The sequence below is a fragment of the Bombina bombina genome, chromosome 1 (genome assembly GCF_027579735.1).
Source record: "Bombina bombina isolate aBomBom1 chromosome 1, aBomBom1.pri, whole genome shotgun sequence".
NCBI classification, from domain to species: Eukaryota; Metazoa; Chordata; class Amphibia; order Anura; family Bombinatoridae; genus Bombina; species Bombina bombina.
Window position 1 is genome coordinate 573,755,768 of NC_069499.1, and position 20,116 is coordinate 573,775,883.

The following is a 20,116-nucleotide window of genomic DNA, read 5'->3' on the forward strand; positions in this document are numbered from 1 at the left end:
GTTGACGGCTTGATAACTACCCCCCTTGGTCTTCGCTTCACACCTTTTCAAAATTTTACAAATTTGATACTTTTGCTTCTTCAGAGGCTGTTTTTGGGAGAAAGGTTCTTCAGGCAGTGGTTCCTTCTGTTTAATCCTGCCTTGTCCCTCCCATCATCTGTGTACTTTAGCTTTGGTATTGGTATCCCATAAGTAATGGATGATCCGTGGACTGGATACACTTAACAAGAGAAAACATAATTTATGCTTACCTGATAAATTTATTTCTCTTGTAGTGTATCCAGTCCACGGCCCGCCCTGTCCTTTTAAGGCAGGTCTAAATTTTAATTAAACTACAGTCACCACTGCACCCTATGGTTTCTCCTTTCTCATCTTGTTTCGGTTGAATAACTGGATATGGCAGTGAGGGGAGGAGCTATATAGCAGCTCTGCTGTGGGTGATTCTCTTGCAACTTCCTGTTGGGAAGGAGAATATTCCATAAGTAATGGATGATCCGTGGACTGGATACACTACAAGAGAAATAAATTTATCAGGTAAGCATAAATTATGTTTTTTTAGCCTGTGTAGTTTTTGGTCTTGTACCTGCAATTGGTTGGTTATGATGGACCATATTTATGGCTTGTAGTCTGGATTCAACCTCTTTGCCACTAATTTCTAGATCATCATTATATTCTATGCCAGATCCCTCATCACCAGTGGTGGAAGCTCCTTGTGATGATACATCATCATCTGTTGGTTCAGGATCAGAGGAAGTGACTCTTTTTTATGTATTTATTATTCTTTCTCTTCTTGTGATGAGGGATAAAAGGCTGCATTTCTGTATTAGCAACTGCACATTGATTACTATCTGTGGTGTTAGTTTGGCTAATTTTATTTTGTTTTGATTGAGCGTTACGTTTATTGTTAAAATTCCTTCTATTACGCTTATTTGTTCTCTGCCAAATAAACACCTGATTATCAGAGTAATCATTTTGATCACATATAAACTTAGTATGTCTTATAGAGCTAAAATCCTGTCTAGAAGATTCAACATCTCTCAACATGACATCAAAACTCACATATTAATCACTTAGCTTAGTTATTTAGTTCAGCTTGTAATTTGGCAATATCGTTTCTGACCATAATCAACTGATCACTTTTGTATTTAATAAGCATACCCATGAGTCTTAAAGAGCATTCAGAGAGTATGTTGTTCCACTCTCTAATAAAGTCCTGATCAGTCACTTCAAAAATTGGGAACTTTTTCACCCTTAAGCCCCTTGGAATCATTCGTAATGCTAAATATTTATTCAGTATCCAGGAATCTAGTTTGAGTCGTATTTCCTTAAGTCTCAAAATCTCTAGGTTATGGAACAAATCTCCCAGCTTAATGTCCATAGATGCAGCAGAAAAAAAAAATCGGAGAGTCTCGACAGAAGGAATATAACTGGTCTCTAGCATGAGTGATGTGTCTTCTATTCAAAGATTACACAACACATAGAAATTATGGCACTCTCGTGCAAGGACACAGCTAGATTCAAAGCAAAATGTGTTGGTTAAAGCATTTGGCCAAATGGTGATAGTTCCAAGATCACGTCAAGTTCTCTTCCTCTCTGGGTCCCTAACCTACAGCCTCACAATACATGCCTTACAACCAAACACAATGAGATGCAAACAGGAGTGACACAAGCCCTTTGTAATTTCATCAGACACTTACAAAACATGGAAATGGACTACATTCTAAAACTGGACTGGCTACACATTTCCATGTCACTGCAAAACGCACAGCCCTCTGTACTCACCAAAACTCACAAATAGCTGTACAGCTCCCAGCAACTCAGACAGTTAACCCCAGACATGCCTGGGTGCAAAGCCCTTAGGGAAAGTAAAGGAGCGGTTTTCAAAAAATGTATTATACTTCAAAAGTAAAATAAATTATTATTAATATTATTTATTTGTATAGTGCTGCCAACTTCTGTAGCACTGGAAGCAAATTAAAAGGGAGATCATTTTACCATATAATATCCCTTTAAGCACCTAACAAAAATGTATAGCTTAATTTTTTGAGATGGTGAAATGTTTTTCAATATAAAATCTTGCAAGGCTAATTTTGCTGGTAATAAAAACAATTTATGAATGGACAATTAACTATACTATGTAACATAAACCCAGTCAGAAGCTAGCCCAATTAAGTTTAGGGAGAAATTTGTGGAAAGTTGGTCTGTTACCTCACTAGGGCATTAAAACTCCCAGCAGCCCCAGACTTTGAAGAGTATAATCCCTGTCTTTTTACTCAAGGAATTTGTATCCGCTTCTAACTGCTACACTGGCCATACTAACCAGCTTCCTGACAAATCACCACAGTTTTGTAGAACAACAGCTTTTAACCCCTTAACCCAAACTGAGATAGATCTACGTCATGAGTTACAATTCCCATCACACCGCATAATGTAGATCTACGTTGCAGCTTTAGGAAGCTCTAACAGTGGATAGCCGCTGTTCCTGAGTTGCAGGCATCTGTCTTCATATAGTAATGGAGCATGTGCTCCGTTACCATATGAAGGCAGATACCAGATTGTTACAGACAGTGACACACACACAATGTCACTGTCTGTAACAATTTGGTATCAGCCTTCATATGGTAATGGAGCACATGTCATCTGTAACGTTCAACTGCTTGTGGCGAGGGGGGGGAGGGTCACTACACTTCAGAAATTTTTTTGAAGGGAGAGGGAGGGATGGGAAGCTACACTATGGAAAAAGGGGCATTGGAGGAGGGGCACATAACAGACGATCGGGGGGGACACACCACTACAGTACAGAATTTTTTTTTAGAAATTAATTTAAAAAATACATATAAACTGGGTACTCGCATACAGCTGCCAGTACCTAAGATGACTGCCACTAGTGGGAGGGTTAAAGAGCAGTTTGAAGGGGACAGGTTTGAAGGTGGAGGAGGGATCACTACACTGCAGAAAAAATAATACAAAAATAAACTTTATATTGGTAGACTGTCTGCCAGTATCTATGATGGTGATAAAAAGTGGGGGGAGGGAGGGAATTGTACTGTTTGGCAGGTATCAGGTAGAGATAAGGGATGTCATGTGGTAGCTTTTAACCCCTTAACCCAAACTGAGATAGATCTACGTCATGAGTTACAATTCCCATCATACCGCATAATGTAGATCTACGTTGCAGCTTTAGGAAGCTCTAACAGTGGATAGCCGCTGTTCCTGAGTTGCAGGCATCTGTCTTCATATGGTAATGGAGCATGTGCTCCGTTACCATATGAAGGCAGATACCAGATTGTTACAGACAGTGACACACACACAATGTCACTGTCTGTAACAATTTGGTATCTGCCTTCATATGGTAATGGAGCACATGTCATCTGTAACGTTCAACTGCTTGTGGCGAGGGGGGGAGGGTCACTACACTTCAGAATTTTTTTTGAAGGGAGAGGGAGGGATGGGAAGCTACACTATGGCAAAAGGGGCATTGGAAGAGGGGCACATAACAGACGATCGGGGGGGGACACACCACTACAGTGCAGAATTTTTTTTTAGAAATTAATTTAAAAAATACATATAAACTGGGTACTCGCATACAGCTGCCAGTACCTAAGATGACTGCCACTAGTGGGAGGGTTAAAGAGCAGTTTGAAGGGGACAGGTTTGAAGGTGGAGGAGGGATCACTACACTGCAGAAAAAATAATACAAAAACAAACTTTATATTGGTAGACTGTCTGCCAGTATCTATGATGGTGATAAAAAGTGGGGGGAGGGAGGGAATTGTACTGTTTGGCAGGTATCAGGTAGAGATAAGGGATGTCATGTGGGAGGGCAGGGCCATCTTTAACACAGGGCAAAAGGGGCAGCTGCCCAGGGCCCAGTCTCTGTTGAGTGGCCCAATAGTCCTTTTTTTTTTATGGTTCATACCAGACTGCTGATGTGACATGGGGAACACAAACATTCAGTCATAATACTGTCACAGTCAAAAGTACTCTGCTTATATATTTTTTTTTAAAAATAAACTGTGCCAGACCGTGCCAGTGTCATGTGACATGCCAAGCTATTGCCATATGCTGTTTTAGATGTGCACTGTGCAGCACTGAATGCAAAGCCCTAACTCGACATCCAGCCATTCCCACTGCATCAGAAATGGTCATACTGGTGTTACCACTTTTACCAGGTAACTGCTCTGGTGGTGGGGATTGTTTCTGGGTATGGGCTGACTGTAGGTGCATGCAGCAGAAAGCTGGAGCGGCAGGCACATGAGGATTTGAGCATTTGTGCAGCTGCATACACTGCTCTCTTCAGTCTTGAGGCTGTATGACACATCTCACACTGTATCCATGCAGCCTTGGGCAGACAGGATCCAGTCTACTGGTCCCCTTAGCCCTGCTCTTTCTGCTGTGGCCCTAAGATCAACTAACTGAAGTTTGTTAGGGGAACAGTGCTTTGTAGAAAGGTGTCAGTGGGAAGAATAAGTGAGTGCACACACGCCCCTCCCCATGCAGCATTGTCTAGTGCAGGGTGAGAGGAAACTTGTTCCTAGCAAAGAAGTGACATGTGATGCTGTGGCTGATGTATAGTGTCATGCTGATACTTCACACATTAATGTAAGGTTTATTTTTATAGTTTTTGTTTTCTCATGGGGTGGGGGGAGCCCAAGAAATTTTTTGCCCAGGGTCCAGTCAATATTAAAGACGGCCCTGTGGGAGGGTAATCTTTACTCTGCATCAAAAAATATTACAAACTAACTGATTAACCCCTTAACTGCCAGCAATTTCACATAAGGTGCACAGCTGCAATCAGTGCATTCTAATTGGAAAAAAGCAATGGCAAAGCAATTCATGTCTGCTATTTCTGAACACATGGAACCCCAGAGAAACTATTACAACCATATGTCATATGACTGCAGTAGTTGTGTGTAAATAATTTCAGTAAGAAAGCCAAAGTTTGCGAAAAAGTTAGACAGTCTACCCCAGAATTTTTATTTTTTTTAAAAGGTAGATAATCTCTTTATTACCCATTCCCCAATTCTGCATAATCAACAGTTATTTCAATATACTTTTCTTCTATAAGGTGCGACGATTCCACAGATTCATCCTTTACTTGTGGGATATTATCCTCCTGCTAACAGGAAGTGGCAAAGAGCACCACAGCAGAGCTGTCTATATAGCTCCTCCCTTAGCTCCACCCCCCAGTCATTCTCTTTGCCTACTCTAAGTACTAGGAAGGGTAAAGTGAAAGAGGTGATAAAATATTAGTTTTTAATTTCTTCAAGCAAGAGTTTTTTTGTTTTAAATGGTACTGGTGTGTACTATTTACTCTCAGGCAACAGATGGATGAAGACTTCTGCCTGGAGGATGATGATCTTAGCATTTGTAACTAAGATCTAGTGCAGTTCCCACAGAGGCTGAGGGGTACAAGAAACTTCAGTGTGAGGAACGTTTTCATGCTATATAGCAGTAATGTATGTTCAGTAATTTTTTCTGGAGAGACTGTGTATTTCAGAAAGGCTGACAGTATCCCCATGAGGGTAAGGGTAAGCAGTAATCCTAAGAGCTATAGAAAGGCATTACTAAGCTTGCATAAGGGGCTAATTAGAAAATGGTTGACACAGAGTTTTTGAATGTTTGTGGGCAAACATTTTATGAACTGGGAGTGCTTTTAACGTTTTGTGGGCAATAACGTTTTTTGGGCAACTTTATTGAGGGTACACTTGGCTTATTATTTGGGTCTCAGCACCCACATGGCTAGTTTAAAACCGCTCTGGTGCGGTTCTTTGAGGCTGTAGAGACATTGAGTGAGATGGGAGGGGCCTATTTTCGCGCCTCAGATGCACAGTTTTCACTCCAACTCCTGAGGGCCCTTGTGGATGTTTTGGGCCAAATCGAAGCTTTAACCCCATTTTTACAATCCCTGAGGGGCAGGTAGGCGCCACAGCAGGGCTGTGGCAAGGTGCTGGGTGTGTTTTTTTCCGGATTTAGGCCTGATTTCTCTTGTTAAGTGTATCCAGTCCACGGATCATCCATTACTTATGGGATATTCTTCTTCCCAACAGGAAGTTGCAAGAGGATCACCCACAGCAGAGCTGCTATATAGCTCCTCCCCTAACTGTCATATCCAGTCATTCTCTTGCAAGCCTCAACCAAGATGGAGGTCGTAAGAGGAGTGTGGTTTTTTATACTTAGTTTATTCTTCAATCAAAAGTTTGTTATTTTTAAATGGTGCCGGAGTGTACTGTTTATCTCAGGCAGTATTTAGAAGAAGAATCTGCCTGCGTTTTCTATGATCTTAGCAGAAGTAACTAAGATACATGGCTGTTCTCACATATTCTGAGGAGTGAGGTAACTCCAGAGAGGGAATGGCGTGCAGGTTATCCTGCAATAAGGTATGTGCAGTTAATATTTTTCTAGGGATGGAATTTGCTAGAAAATGCTGCTGATACCGAACTAATGTAAGTAAAGCCTTAAATGCAGTGATAGCTACTGGTATCAGGCTTATTAATAGAGATGCATACTCTTATAAAAATGTAATATAAAACTTTGCTGGCATGTTTAATCGTTTTTATATGTATTTGGTGATAAAACTTACTGGGGCCTAGTTTTTTTTCCACATGGCTGGCTTGAATTTTGCCTAGTAACAGTTTCCTTAGGCTTTGCACTGTTGTAATATGAGTGGGAGGGGCCTTTTTTTAGTGCTTTTCTGTGCAGCTAAAAATACTGACAGAGACATTCAGTTTCCCTCTGCATGATCCAGGACATCTCTGGAGGGCTCAAAAGGCTTCAAAGTCGTTTTTGAGGGAGGTTAAAAGCCACAGTAGAGCTGTGGCAGTTGTTGTGACTGTTTGAAAAAAAACAAAAAAAAAAACGTTTTTGTCTTTTATTATTCCATTTTGGGTATTAAGGGGTTAATCATCCATTTGCAAGTGGGTGCAATGCTCTGCTAGCTTGTTACATACACTGTAAACATTTTGTTAGTGTAACTGCCTTTTTTCACTGTTATTTCAAATTTTGACAAAATTTGTGTTTCTTAAAGGTGCAGTAACGTTTTTTATATTGCTTGTAAACTTGTTTAAAGTGTTTTCCAAGCTTGCTAGTCTCATTGCTAGTCTGTTTAAACATGTCTGACACAGAGGAAACTACTTGTTCATTATGTTTGAAAGCCATGGTGGAGCCCCATAGGAGAATGTGTACTAAATGTATTGATTTCACCTTAAACAGTAAAGATCAGTCTTTAACTATGAAAGAAATATCACCAGAAGATTCTGACGAGGGGGAAGTTATGCCGACTAACTCTCCCCACGTGTCAGACCCTTCGCCTCCCGCTCAGGGGATGCACGCTTATATGGCGCCAATTACATCAGGGACGCCCATAGCGATTACCTTGCAGGACATGGCTGCAATCATGAATAATACCCTGTCAGAGGTATTATCCAGGTTGCCTGAATTAAGAGGCAAGCGCTATTGCTCTGGGGTTAGGAGAAATACAGAGCGCGCAGATGCTCTAAGGGCCATGTCTGATACTGCGTCACAATATGCAGATCATGAGGACGGAGAGCTTCAGTCTGTGGGTGACATCTCTGATTCGGGGAAACCTGATTCAGAGATTTCTAATTTTAAATTTAAGCTTGAGAACCTCCGTGTGTTGCTTGGGGAGGTATTAGCTGCTCTGAATGACTGTAACACAGTTGCAGTACCAGAGAAATTGTGTAGGCTGGATAAATACTATGCGGTACCGGTGTGTACTGATGTTTTTCCTATACCTAAAAGGCTTACATAAATTATTATCAAGGAGTGGGATAGACCGGGTGTGCCTTTTTCCCCATCTCCGATATTTAGAAAAATGTTTCCAATAGACGCCACTACACGGGACTTATGGCAGACGGTCCCTAAGGTGGAGGGAGCAGTTTCTACTTTAGCAAAGCGTACTACTATCCCGGACAGTTGTGCTTTTTCAGATCCAATGGATAAAAAATTGGAGGGTTACCTTAAGAAAATGTTTATTCAACAAGGTTTTATTTTACAGCCCCTTGCATGCATTGCGCCTGTCACGGCCGCGGCGGCATTCTGGTTTGAGGCCCTGGAAGAGGCCATCCATACAGCTCCATTGACTGAAATTATTGACAAGCTTAGAACACTTAAGCTAGCTAACTCATTTGTTTCTGATGCCATTGTTCATTTGACTAAACTAACGGCTAAGAATTCCGGATTCGCCATCCAAGCGCGTAGGGCGCTATGGCTTAAATTTTGATCAGCTGACGTGACTTCGAAGTCTAAATTACTCAACATTCCTTTCAAGGGGCAGACCTTATCCGGGCCTGGTTTGAAGGAAATTATTGCTGACATTACTGGAGGTAAGGGTCACGCCCTTCCTCAGGACAGGGCCAAAGCAAAGGCCAAACAGTCTAATTTTCGTGCCTTTCGAAATTTCAAGGCAGGTGCAGCACCAACTTCCTCCGCTTCAAAACAAGAGGGAACTTTTGCTCAATCAAAGCAGGCCTGGAAACCTAACCAGCCCTGGAACAAAGGCAAGCAGGCCAGAAAGCCTGCTGCTGCCTCTAAGACAGCATGAAGGAACGGCCCCCTATCCGGCGACGGATCTAGTAGGGGGCAGACTTTCTCTCTTCACCCAGGCATGGGCAAGAGATGTTTGGGATCCCTGGGCGTTGGAGATCATATCTCAGGGATATCTTCTGGACTTCAAAGCTTCCCCTCCACAAGGAGATTTCATCTTTCAAGGCTATCTGCAAATCAGATAAAGAAAGAGGCATTCCTACGCTGTGTGCAAGAACTCCTAGTTATGGGAGTGATACATCCAGTTCCGCGGACGGAACAAGGACAGGGTTTTTATTCGAATCTGTTTGTGGTTCCCAAAAAAGAGGGAACCTTCAGACCAATTTTGGATCTAAAGATCTTAAACAAATTCCTCAGAGTTCCATCTTTCAAAATGGAAACTATTCGGACCATCCTACCCATGATCCAAGAAGGTCAGTACATGACCACAGTGGACTTAAAGAATGCCTACCTTCACATACCGATTCACAAAGATCATCATCGGTTTCTAAGGTTTGCCTTTCTAGACAGGCATTACCAATTTGTAGCTCTTCCCTTCAGGTTGGCTACAGCCCCGAGAATCTTTACAAAGGTTCTGGGCTCACTTCTGACGGTTCTAAGACCGCGAGGCATAGCGGTGGCTCCGTATCTAGACGACATCCTGATACAGGCGTCAAGCTTTCAAGTTGCCAAGTCTCATACAGAGATAGTTCTGGCATTTCTGAGGTTGCACGGGTGGAAAGTGAACGAGGAAAAGAGTTCTCTATCCCCACTCACAAGAGTCTCCTTCTTAGGGACTCTTATAGATTCTGTAGAAATGAAAATTTACCTGACGGAGTCCAGGTTATCAAAACTTCTAAATGCTTGCCGTGTTCTTCACTCCATTCCGCGCCCTTTGGTAGCTCAGTGTATGGAGGTAATCGGCTTAATGGTAGCGGCAATGGACATAGTGCCATTTGCACGCCTTCATCTCAGACCACTGCAATTATGCATGCTGAGTCAGTGGAATGGGGATTACACAGATTTGTCCCCTCTGCTAAATCTGGATCAAGAGACCAGAGATTCTCTTCTCTGGTGGTTGTCTTGGGTACACCTGTCCAAGGGTATGACCTTTCGCAGGCCAGATTGGACAATTGTAACAACAGATGACAGCCTTCTAGGTTGGGGTGCAGTCTGGAATTCCCTGAAGGCACAGGGATTGTGGACTCAGGAGGAGAAACTCCTTCCAATAAATATTCTGGAGTTAAGAGCGATATTCAATGCTCTTCTGGCTTGGCCTCAGTTAGCAACACTGAGGTTCATCAGATTTCAGTCGGACAACATCACAACTGTGGCTTACATCAACCATCAAGGGGGAACCAGGAGTTCCCTAGCGATGTTAGAAGTCTCAAAAATAATTTTCTGGGCAGAGTACCACTCTTGCCACCTGTCAGCAATCCATATCCCAGGCGTGGAGAACTGGGAGGCGGATTTTCTAAGTCGTTAGACTTTCCATCCAGGGGAGTGGGAACTCCATCCGGAGGTGTTTGCTCAGTTGATTCATCGTTGGGGCAAACCAGAGTTGGATCTCATGGCGTCTCGCCAGAACGCCAAGCTTCCTTGTTACGGATCCAGGTCCAGGGACCCAGAAGCGGCACTGATAGATGCTCTAGCAGCGCCTTGGTTCTTCAACCTGGCTTATGTGTTTCCACCGTTTCCTCTGCTCCCTCGTCTGATTGCCAAAATCAAACAGGAGAGAGCATCGGTGATTCTGATAGCACCTGCGTGGCCATGCAGGACTTGGTATGCAGACCTAGTGGACATGTCATCCTTTCCACCATGGACTTTGCCTCTAAGACAGGACCTTCTGATACAAGGTCCTTTCAATCATCCAAATCTAATTTCTCTGAGACTGACTGCATGGAGATTGAACGCTTGATTCTATCAAAGCGTGGCTTCTCCGAGTCAGTCATTGATACTTTAATACAGGCACGAAAGCCTGTTACCAGGAAAATCTACCACAAGATATGGAGTAAATATCTTTATTGGTGTGAATCCAAGAATTACTCTTGGAGTAAGGTTAGGATTCCTAGAATATTGTCTTTTCTCCAAGAGGGCTTGGACAAAGGATTATCAGCTAGTTCCTTAAAGGGACAGATTTCTGCTCTGTCTATTCTTTTGCACAAGCGTCTGGCAGAGGTTCCAGACGTCCAGGCATTTTGCCAGGCTTTGGTTAGAATTAAGCCTGTGTTTAAACCTGTTGCTCCCCCGTGGAGCTTAAACTTGGTTCTTAAAGTTCTTCAAGGAGTTCAGTTTGAACCCCTTCATTCCATTGATATTAAACTTTTATCTTGGAAAGTTCTGTTTTTGATGGCTATTTCCTCGGCTCGGAGAGTCTCTGAGCTATCTGCCTTACAATTTGATTCTCCTTATCTGATTTTTCATGCAGATAAGGTAGTCCTGCATACCATACCTGGGTTTTTACCTAAGGTGGTTTCTCACAAGAATATCAATCAAGAGATTGTTGTTCCATCATTGTGTCCTAATCCTTCTTCAAAGAAGAAACGTCTTTTACATAATCTGGACGTAGTCCGTGCCTTGAAGTTTTACTTACAAGTTACTAAAGATTTTACATCTACGTTTGTCATTTACTCTGGACATAGGAGAGGTCAAAAAGCTTTGGCAACCTCTCTTTCCTTTTGGCTTCGGAGCATAATACGCCTAGCCTATGAGACTGCTGGACAGCAGCCCCCTGAAAGGATTACAGCTCATTCCACTAGAGCTGTGGCTTCCACCTGGGCCTTTAAAAATGAGGCCTCTGTTGAACAGATTTGCAAGGCCGCGACTTGGTCTTCGCTTCACACTTTTTCCAAATTTTCCAAATTTGATACTTTTGCTTCTTCGGAGGCTGTTTTTGGGTGAAAGGTTCTTCAGGCAGTGGTTCCTTCCGCTTAATCCTGCCTTGTCCCTCCCATCATCAGTGTACTTTAGCTTTGGTATTGGTATCCCATAAGTAATGGATGATCCGTGGACTGGATAAATTTAACAAGAGAAAACATAATTTATGCTTACCTGATACATTTATTTCTCTTGTAGTGTATCCAGTCCACGGCCCGCCCTGTCCTTTTAAGGCAGGTCTAAATTTTAATTAAACTACAGTCACCACTGCACCCTATGGTTTCTCCTTTCTCTGTTTGTTTTCGGTCGAATGATATGACAGTTAGGGGAGGAGCTATATAGCAGCTCTGCTGTGGGTGATCCTCTTGCAACTTCTTGTTGGGAAGGAGAATATCCCACAAGTAATGGATGATCCGTGGACTGGATACACTACAAGAGAAATAATAAATTTATCAGGTAAGCATAAATTATGTTTTCAATCCGGTTTGCACATTAAGGGGTTAAATGTTTAATTTTCTTGAGGGGCAATCTCAACTACACAAATTGAGTCTATTAAAAATTTGGAAAGTTTGGTGCATTTTAAAGCAGTTTTGCAGAACGTGTATGCTTTTTTTCTCTTAAAGGCGCAGTACCGTTTTTCAAGCTTGTTTGAAGTCATTACTAGCCTGTTCAACATGTCTGACATTGAGGAAAGTCATTGTTCAATATGTTTAGAAGGCATTGTGGAACCCCCACTTAGAATGTGTCCCTCATGCACTGAAAGGTCAATAAATTGCAAAAAACATATTTTAGACACTAAAAGTATGTTGCAGGATGATTCTCAGTCAGAAGGGAATCAGGTAATGCCATCTAATTCTCCCCAAGAGTCACAACCATTATATCCCGCACAAGTGAGGCCAAGTACTTCTAGTGTGTCTAATTCTTTCACCCTGCAAAATATGGCCGCAGTTATGAATACTACCCTCACAGAGGTTTTATCTAAGCTGCCCGGGTTGCAGGGGAAGCGCAGTAGGTCTGGTGTGAGAACAAATGCTGAGCCCTCTGACGCTTTATTAGCCATATCCGATGTACCCTCACAATGTTCTGAGTTGTGAGGGTGATTGCTTTGCTGTCTGAGGGAGAGATTTCTGATTCAGGAAAGATGTTCCCTCAGACAGACTCAGATATGACGGCTTTTAAATTTAAACTAGAACACCTCCGCTTGTTGCTCAGGGAGGTTTTAGCGACTCTGGATGATTGTGACCCTATTGTAGTTCCAGAGAAATTGTGTAAAATGGACAGATTTCTAAAGGTTCCTGCCTACACTGATGTTTTTCCGGTTCCTAAGAGGATTTTGAACATTATTACTAAGGAGTGGGATAGCCAGGTATTCCGTTCGATCCCCCTCCTACTTTTAAGAAAATGTTTCCCATATCAGACACCATGCGGGACTCGTGGCAGACGGTCCCTAAGGTGGAGGGAGCTCTTTCTACCCTGGCTAAGCGTACAACTATACCTATTGAGGACAGTTGTGCTTTCAAAGATCCTATGGCTAAAAAATTAGAGGGTCTCCTAAAGAAAATATTTGTTCATCAGGGTTTTCGTCTCCAACCTATAGCGTGCATTGTTCCTGTAACTACTGCAGCTGCTTTTTGGTTCAAGGCTCTGGAGGAGGCTCTTCAGGTTGAGACCCCATTAGATGATATTCTGGATAGAATTAGGGCTCTCAAGCTAGCTAATTCTTTCATTACAGATGCCGCTTTTCAACTGGCTAAATTAGCGGCAAATAAGTCAGGTTTTGCCATTTTAGCGCGTGGAGCGTTATGGCTTAAGTCCTGGTGTGCTGATGTGTCAACAAAATCTAAGCTTTTAGCCATCCCTTTCAAAGGTAAGACCCTATTCGGGCCTGAACTGAAAGAGATCATTTCAGACATCACTGGAGGGAAAGGCCATGCCCTTCCTCAGGATAAGACAAATAAGATGAGGACCAAACAAAATAATTTTTGTTCCTTTAGAAACTTCAAAGGTGGTCCCTCTACCTCTTCCCCTGCTGCAAAACCAGAGGGGAATTTTGCGCAATCCAAGTCAGTCTGGAGACCTAACCAGACTTGTAACAAAGGTAAACAGGCCAAGAAGCCCGCTGCTGCCACCAAGACAGCATAAAGGGGTAGCCCCGATCCGGGACCAGATCTAGTAGGGGGCAGACTTTCTCTCTTTGCTCAGGCTTGGGCAAGAGACGTTCAGGACTCCTGGGCTTTAGAAATCGTAACCCTGGGGTATCTTCTAGATTTCTATGATTCTCCTCCAAGGGGGAAATTCCATCTTTCTCAATTGTCTGCAACCCAGACAAAAAGAGAGGCGTTCTTACGCTGAGTAGAAGACCTATATACCATGGGAGTGATCCGCCCAGTTCCGAAAGTAGAACAGGGGCAGGGGTTTTACTCCAATCTGTTTGTGGTTCCCAAAAAAGAAGGAAACTTCAGACCAATTTTAGATCTCAAGATCCTAAACAAATTCCTCAGAGTCCCATCCTTCAAGATGGAGACCATTTGGACTATTTTACCAATGATCCAGGAGGGTCAATATATGACCACTGTGGACTTAAAGGATGCGTATCTGCACATCCCTATCCACAAAGATCATCACCATTTCCTCAGGTTCGCCTTTCTGGACAAGCATTACCAGTTTGTGGCTCTTCCCTTCGTGTTGGCCACAGCTCCCAGAATTTTCACAAAGGTGCTAGGGTCCCTTCTGGCGGTTCTAAGGCCGCGGGGCATAGCAGTGGCGCCTTATCTGGACGATATCTTAATTCAGGCATCGACTTACCAACTAGCCAAGTCTCACACGGACATCGTGTTGGCTTTTCTAAGATCTTAAGGGTGGAAGGTGAACGTAAAAAAGAGTTCACTTATCCCTCTCACAAGAGTTCCATTCCTGGGAACTCTGATAGATTCGGTGGACATCAAACTTTTTCTGACGGAGGTCAGGAAATCAAAGATTTTAACCAGCTGCCGAGCTCTTCATTCCATTCCTCGGCCATCAGTGGCTCAGTGTATGGAGGTAATCGGACTAATGGTAGCGGCAATGGACATAGTTCCTTTGCTCGCTTGCATCTCAGACCACTGCAACTATGCATGCTCAGACAGTGGAATGGGGATTATGCAGATTTATCTCCTCAGATAAATCTGGATCAAGAAGCCAGAGACTCTCTTCTATGGTGGTTGTCATAGGATCATCTGTCCCATGGAATTTGTTTCCGCATGCCAGCGTGGGTCATAGTGACGACGGACGCCAGCCTATTGGGCTGGGGTGCAGTCTGGAATTCCCTGAAAGCACAGGGTTTGTGGACTCAGGAGGAGGCTCTCCTCCCGATAAATATTCTAGAACTGTGAGCGATATTCAACGTGCTTCAGGCGTGGCCTCAGCTGGCTTCGGTCAGATTCATAAGATTCCAGTCGGACAATATCACGACTGTAGCATATATCAATCATCAGGGGGAACAAAGAGTTCTCTAGCGATGATAGAGGTTACCAAAATAATTAGATGGGCAGAGACCCACTCTTGCCATCTATCAGCAATCTATATCCCAGGAGTGGAGAACTGGGAAGCGTATTTTCTAAGTCGTCAGACTTTTCATCCGGGAGAGTGGGAACCCCATCCGGAGGTGTTTGCACAATTGATTCAGCAATGGGGCACACCAGAATTAGATCTGATGGCGTCTCGTCAGAACGCCAAACTTCCTTGTTACGGGTCCAGGTCAAGGGATCCTCAGGCAGTACTGATAGATGCTCTAGCAGTACCCTGGTCGTTCAACCTGGCTTATGTGTTTCCACCATTTCCTCTCCTTCCTCGTTTGATTGCCAGAATCAAACAGGAGAGAGCTTCAGTGATTTTGATAGCACCTGCGTGGCCACGCAGGACTTGGAATGCAGACCTGGTGGACATGTCATCTCTTCTACCATGGACTCTGCCACTGAGACAGGACCTTCTGATTCAAGGTCCGTTCCAGCATCCAAATCTAGTTTCTCTGCGGCTGACTGCTTGGAGATTGAACGCTTTATTTTATCCAAGCGGGGTTTCTCTGAGTCGGTCATAGATACCTTGATTCAGGCTCGAAAGCCTGTCACTAGGAAAATTTATCATAAGATATGGCGTAAATATCTTTATTGGTGCAAATCCAAAGGCTACTCATGGAATAAGATCAGGATTCCTAGGATTTTGTTCTTTCATCAAGAAGGATTGGAGAAGGGGCTATCAGCTAGTTCCTTAAAGTGACGTATTTTTTTTATCAATTCTACTGCACAAGCGTCTGGCAGATGTTCCAGTCGTTCTGTCAGGCTTTAGGTAGAATCAAGCCTGTGTTTAAACCTGTTGCTAGGCCATGGAGTTTGAATTTAGTTCTTAAAGTTCTTCAAGGGGTTCTGTTTGAACCTATGCATTCCATAGATATTAATCTTCTATCTTGGAAAGTTCTGTTTTTAGGTGCTATCTCTTCGGCTCAAAGAGTTTCTGAACTATCTGCATTACAATGCGACTCGCCTTATCTTGTTTTCCATGCTGATAAGGTGGTTTTGCGTACCAAACCTGGATTCCTTCCTAAGGTTGTTACTAATAGGAATATCAATCAGGAAATTGTTGTTCCTTCTCTGTGTCCTAATCCTTCCTCTAAGAAGGAGCGTCTGTTGCACAACTTGGACGTGGTTCGTGCTTTTAATTTTTTCTTGCAAGCAACCAAAGATTTCCGTCAAACATCTTCTTTGTTTGTTGTCTATTCGGGTAAACGTAGAGGTCAAAAAGCTACGGCTACCCCTCTTTCTTTTTGGCTGAAAAGCATCATCCATTTGGCATACGAGACTGCTGGACAGCAGCCTCCTGATAGGCTTACAGCACACTCTACTAGAGCGGTGGCTTCCACATGGGCTTTTAAAAATGATTCTTCTGTTGACCAGATTTGTAAGGCTGCAACGGGGTCATCCCTTCATACCTTTTCCAAATTTTCCAAATTTGATACTTTTGCTTCTTCAGAGGCTATTTTTGGGAGAAAAGTTCTTCAAGCAGTGGTGCCTTCTGTTTAACCATCTGTCTTGTGCCTCCCGTTCATCCGTGTCCTGTAGCTTTGGTATTGTATCCCACAAGTAAAGGATGAATCCGTGGACTCGTCATACCTTATAGAAGAAAAGTAAATTTATGCTTACCTGATAAATTAATTTCTTCTATGGTACGACGAGTCCACGGCCCGCCCTGTCATTTTAAGGCAGATTATATTTTTTTATTTTAAACTTCAGTCACCTCTGCACCTTTTAGTTTCTCCTTTTTCTTCCTATACCTTCGGTCAAATGACTGTGGGGTGGAGCTAAGGGAGGAGCTCTATAGACAGCTCTGCTGTGGTGCTCTTTGCCACTTCTTGTTAGCAGGAGGATAATATCCCACAAGTAAAGGATGAATCCGTGGACTCGTCGTACCATAGAAGAAATTAATTTATCAGGTAAGCATAAATTTACTTTTTACCTTTGTGATTACCTTGTATCTAAGTATCTTCTGACAGCCCCTGATCACATGACTTTATATTCATTATCTATTGACTTGCATGTTAGCCTATTAGTGCTGTGTTGTGCGCAGCCCACGGGCGTGAGCACAATGTTATTAATATGGCCCACATGAATTAGTAGTCTTCTATTGTGAAAAGCAAATAAAAAAAGCATGTGGTAAGATGCTTTCTGTAGAGGCTTAGAAACTGGCTGAAATTTAGAGCTTTAAATGTTATAAAGTATATTAATATAACAATGTTGGTTGTGCAAATCTGGGGAATGGGTAGTAAAGGTGTTTTCTATCTTTTTAAACAATAACAATTTTAGTGTTGACTGTCTCTTTAACATTTTTTATATATATATATATAAATATATATATATATATATATATATATATATATATATATATATTATTTATATATATATATATATATATATATATATATATATATATATATATATATATATATATATATATGCTTGTATCTGGCAGTGAAATAGTGACATCAAATATAGCAAAATGGGTCTAGATCAATGGGCTTTGGGTTGTCTACTTTAAAAATATATAGTTTTCATAGATAAATCAAAAAATCAAAACCTCTATTTCTGTTTAAACTGAGTGATAGCAAAAAATGCTAAAAATTCTCCAATATTTTGGACAAGTTTTTTTCTGAAATTCCCAGTACCTCCACCAAACCCCTCCAGCAGATATAAATAGCTGACACCATCCCTTTACCCAAAACAAGAGACAGGACTCCAGTTCAGGTCAAACCAAAAGGAACTCTTTATTAAACTGTGCGCGCACATTTTATACTTTCTTAGGGACATTCCCCTTTCATGCATAAACATTAGTTACAGGATGCCAGATAACACAATATTGAACATCTATAATCTGTTTAACATAATCACACAATCCTCAATCCTGCACCTGGGCATGTGGAACCTCTCTTATTAGTAATAGGCTTAGTGGAGTCTAAGAGTCCGGGGACATGTTTTACTGATAAGGGAGTCAGCCGGGTGGGGGTCTTTTCCATGGGCCATAATCAGTGGGCAGGAGGCTAGCTCACAGCACCCTGCAGAAGCCCCAGTGACGGTAGGGTTTGTCACATTCCTCCCCCCCCCAAAAGGAGACTAACGAGAGTCCCAGACCACCCACTGGTTTGGAGCTGTGTTAGTCAGGCAGAAAAACCCCACAACACAATCCCATTGGAGAGTCAATCTCTGCTGCTTGGGAGCTGAGCTGACTACCCAGTCTCCCGGATGCATGTACTGCGGTTGGAGCACTGGGCTGACAACCAAGGCTTCTGGAGACTCACCTGACGGCTGGAAAGATACATCCCTGGTGTGGTCTTGGTATTGTAGCTGCAGAAGTGAGTCACCTGCTCCATCTCTCAGACACACAAACTGTGGCTGGGGCTGGAAAACGTGGTCTACGCTCCCAGATCATCGTACTGCCACTGAGGAGAGGCTTCTCGGGTAGTGGCTCCTGGGCTCCCAGGCTTCTGCTGCAGCTGGGGAGATGAGCCAGTTGCTCCATCTTCCAGACCCCCTTCCAGTTGCTGGGCAGACATATCACCAATACTGTCTCCCAGGCTCCTGGGCTGTTGCTATGGAGGGAGGCTGGCTTTCTCCTCTCCCGGGTCCTTGTATTCGTGCCAAGAAGATAAGCCAACAGCTGCATCTCCCGGATCCTGTTCCTCTTTCCGGGGATTATAGGTGGCTGTTTTTACCCCCAAGTCCTCACACTGCCGCTGGGGAGCAAGAACAGCTTCCTCCACTCCTGTGTACCCCCACTGCCGCTCGGGAGACGTCTCCTAGGGACTCCCTGGTTCCCGGACTCTTGGTGTCACTTGGGGGATGAGACAACTTCTTCATCCCCTGGACCCCGACCAGCTGTGGGGCAAATGTATCCCTCCATCCCATCTTGACCTGTGCAGAAACAGGTTAGTCTAGATGGGCATGTATTTTCTGCATGCGCCGCAGGAGCTCTTCTTTCGTAGCTTCAGGTAGAGCACACTATCACTTGGCCCTGTTGCAGACACTTCAGCCAGGACTTCAGAGCTGTTGGCTATTATCTCATTATAGTCCCAGTCAATCGGAGCCTTCCCTGGCTGCTGAGCAGAGTTTAGCAGCCATTGGTAGGAGTTCTCCAGCTTCCATTCCTGAATGGCCAGAGGCTGCAAATCGTCCTGAGCCCAGCAAACTTCTGAGATGCCCAGCAGCCAGCCTCTGTAGTCCATGATGTCCTTCCACCGCCACCCCAGGTCGCTTCTGAAGTCAGGGTCCACCGACATCTTTCCGTACATCAGCCACAGGCCGTCATAGCCAAAGCCTTCCATCGGGCTGTCGTCTGCAGTCCAGGGGCACACTTGAGCTACATACCAGTGGAGGGCTCTGTAGCTCTCGTCCAGCCGCATCTCTTCCCGGACCAGCCTACTCATTTCAGCTGTCCAATCTTTGTGCATTTTTTCTCCCAAGAACAACGCCCGCACCTCGTACTGCGCCCAGTACCTTTCCTGGAGGAGGGGAGAATCTCTCTCTGGTGGCGCTGCTTTGGGTCTAGCGCTTCTTGCCAGAGTTGCCGGCGGACGGAGTCATACCACTCCGTCCTCTGTGTTGCGCCCCTATCTCTCACAACCTTCTTCAAATTTCCTCTTCCATGGCTGCTGGTGTCTGTTCCGCTCCTCTCCTGCTAGCCGGACCTTGGATTCCGGTGATGGTTTGGATGTCCCGTACTGCAAGAAGCATACCACCGCTTGCCACCAATTCTGACGGACCGCCTGGTACCCAGCCTGGGTACCTCCACCAAACGCTTCCTCCTGCTCTCCAAACCCCTCCAGCAGATAGCTGACACCAGCTCTTTAACCAAAACAAGAGAGAGGACTCCAGTTCAGGTAAAACCAAAAGGAATAATTCTTTATCAAACTGTGCACACACATTTTATACTTTCTCAGGGACAATCCCCTTCATGTATAAACATTAGTTACAGGATGCCAGATAACACAATAGAGAACATCTATAATCTGTTTAACATAATCACACAATGCTCAATCCTGCACCTGGGCATGTAGAACCTCTCTTATCAGTGATAGGCTTAGTGGAGTGTAAGAGTCTGGGGACGTTTTACTGATAAGGGATTAGTCAGCCAGGTGGGGGTCTTTTCCACGGGCCATAATCAGTGGGCAGGA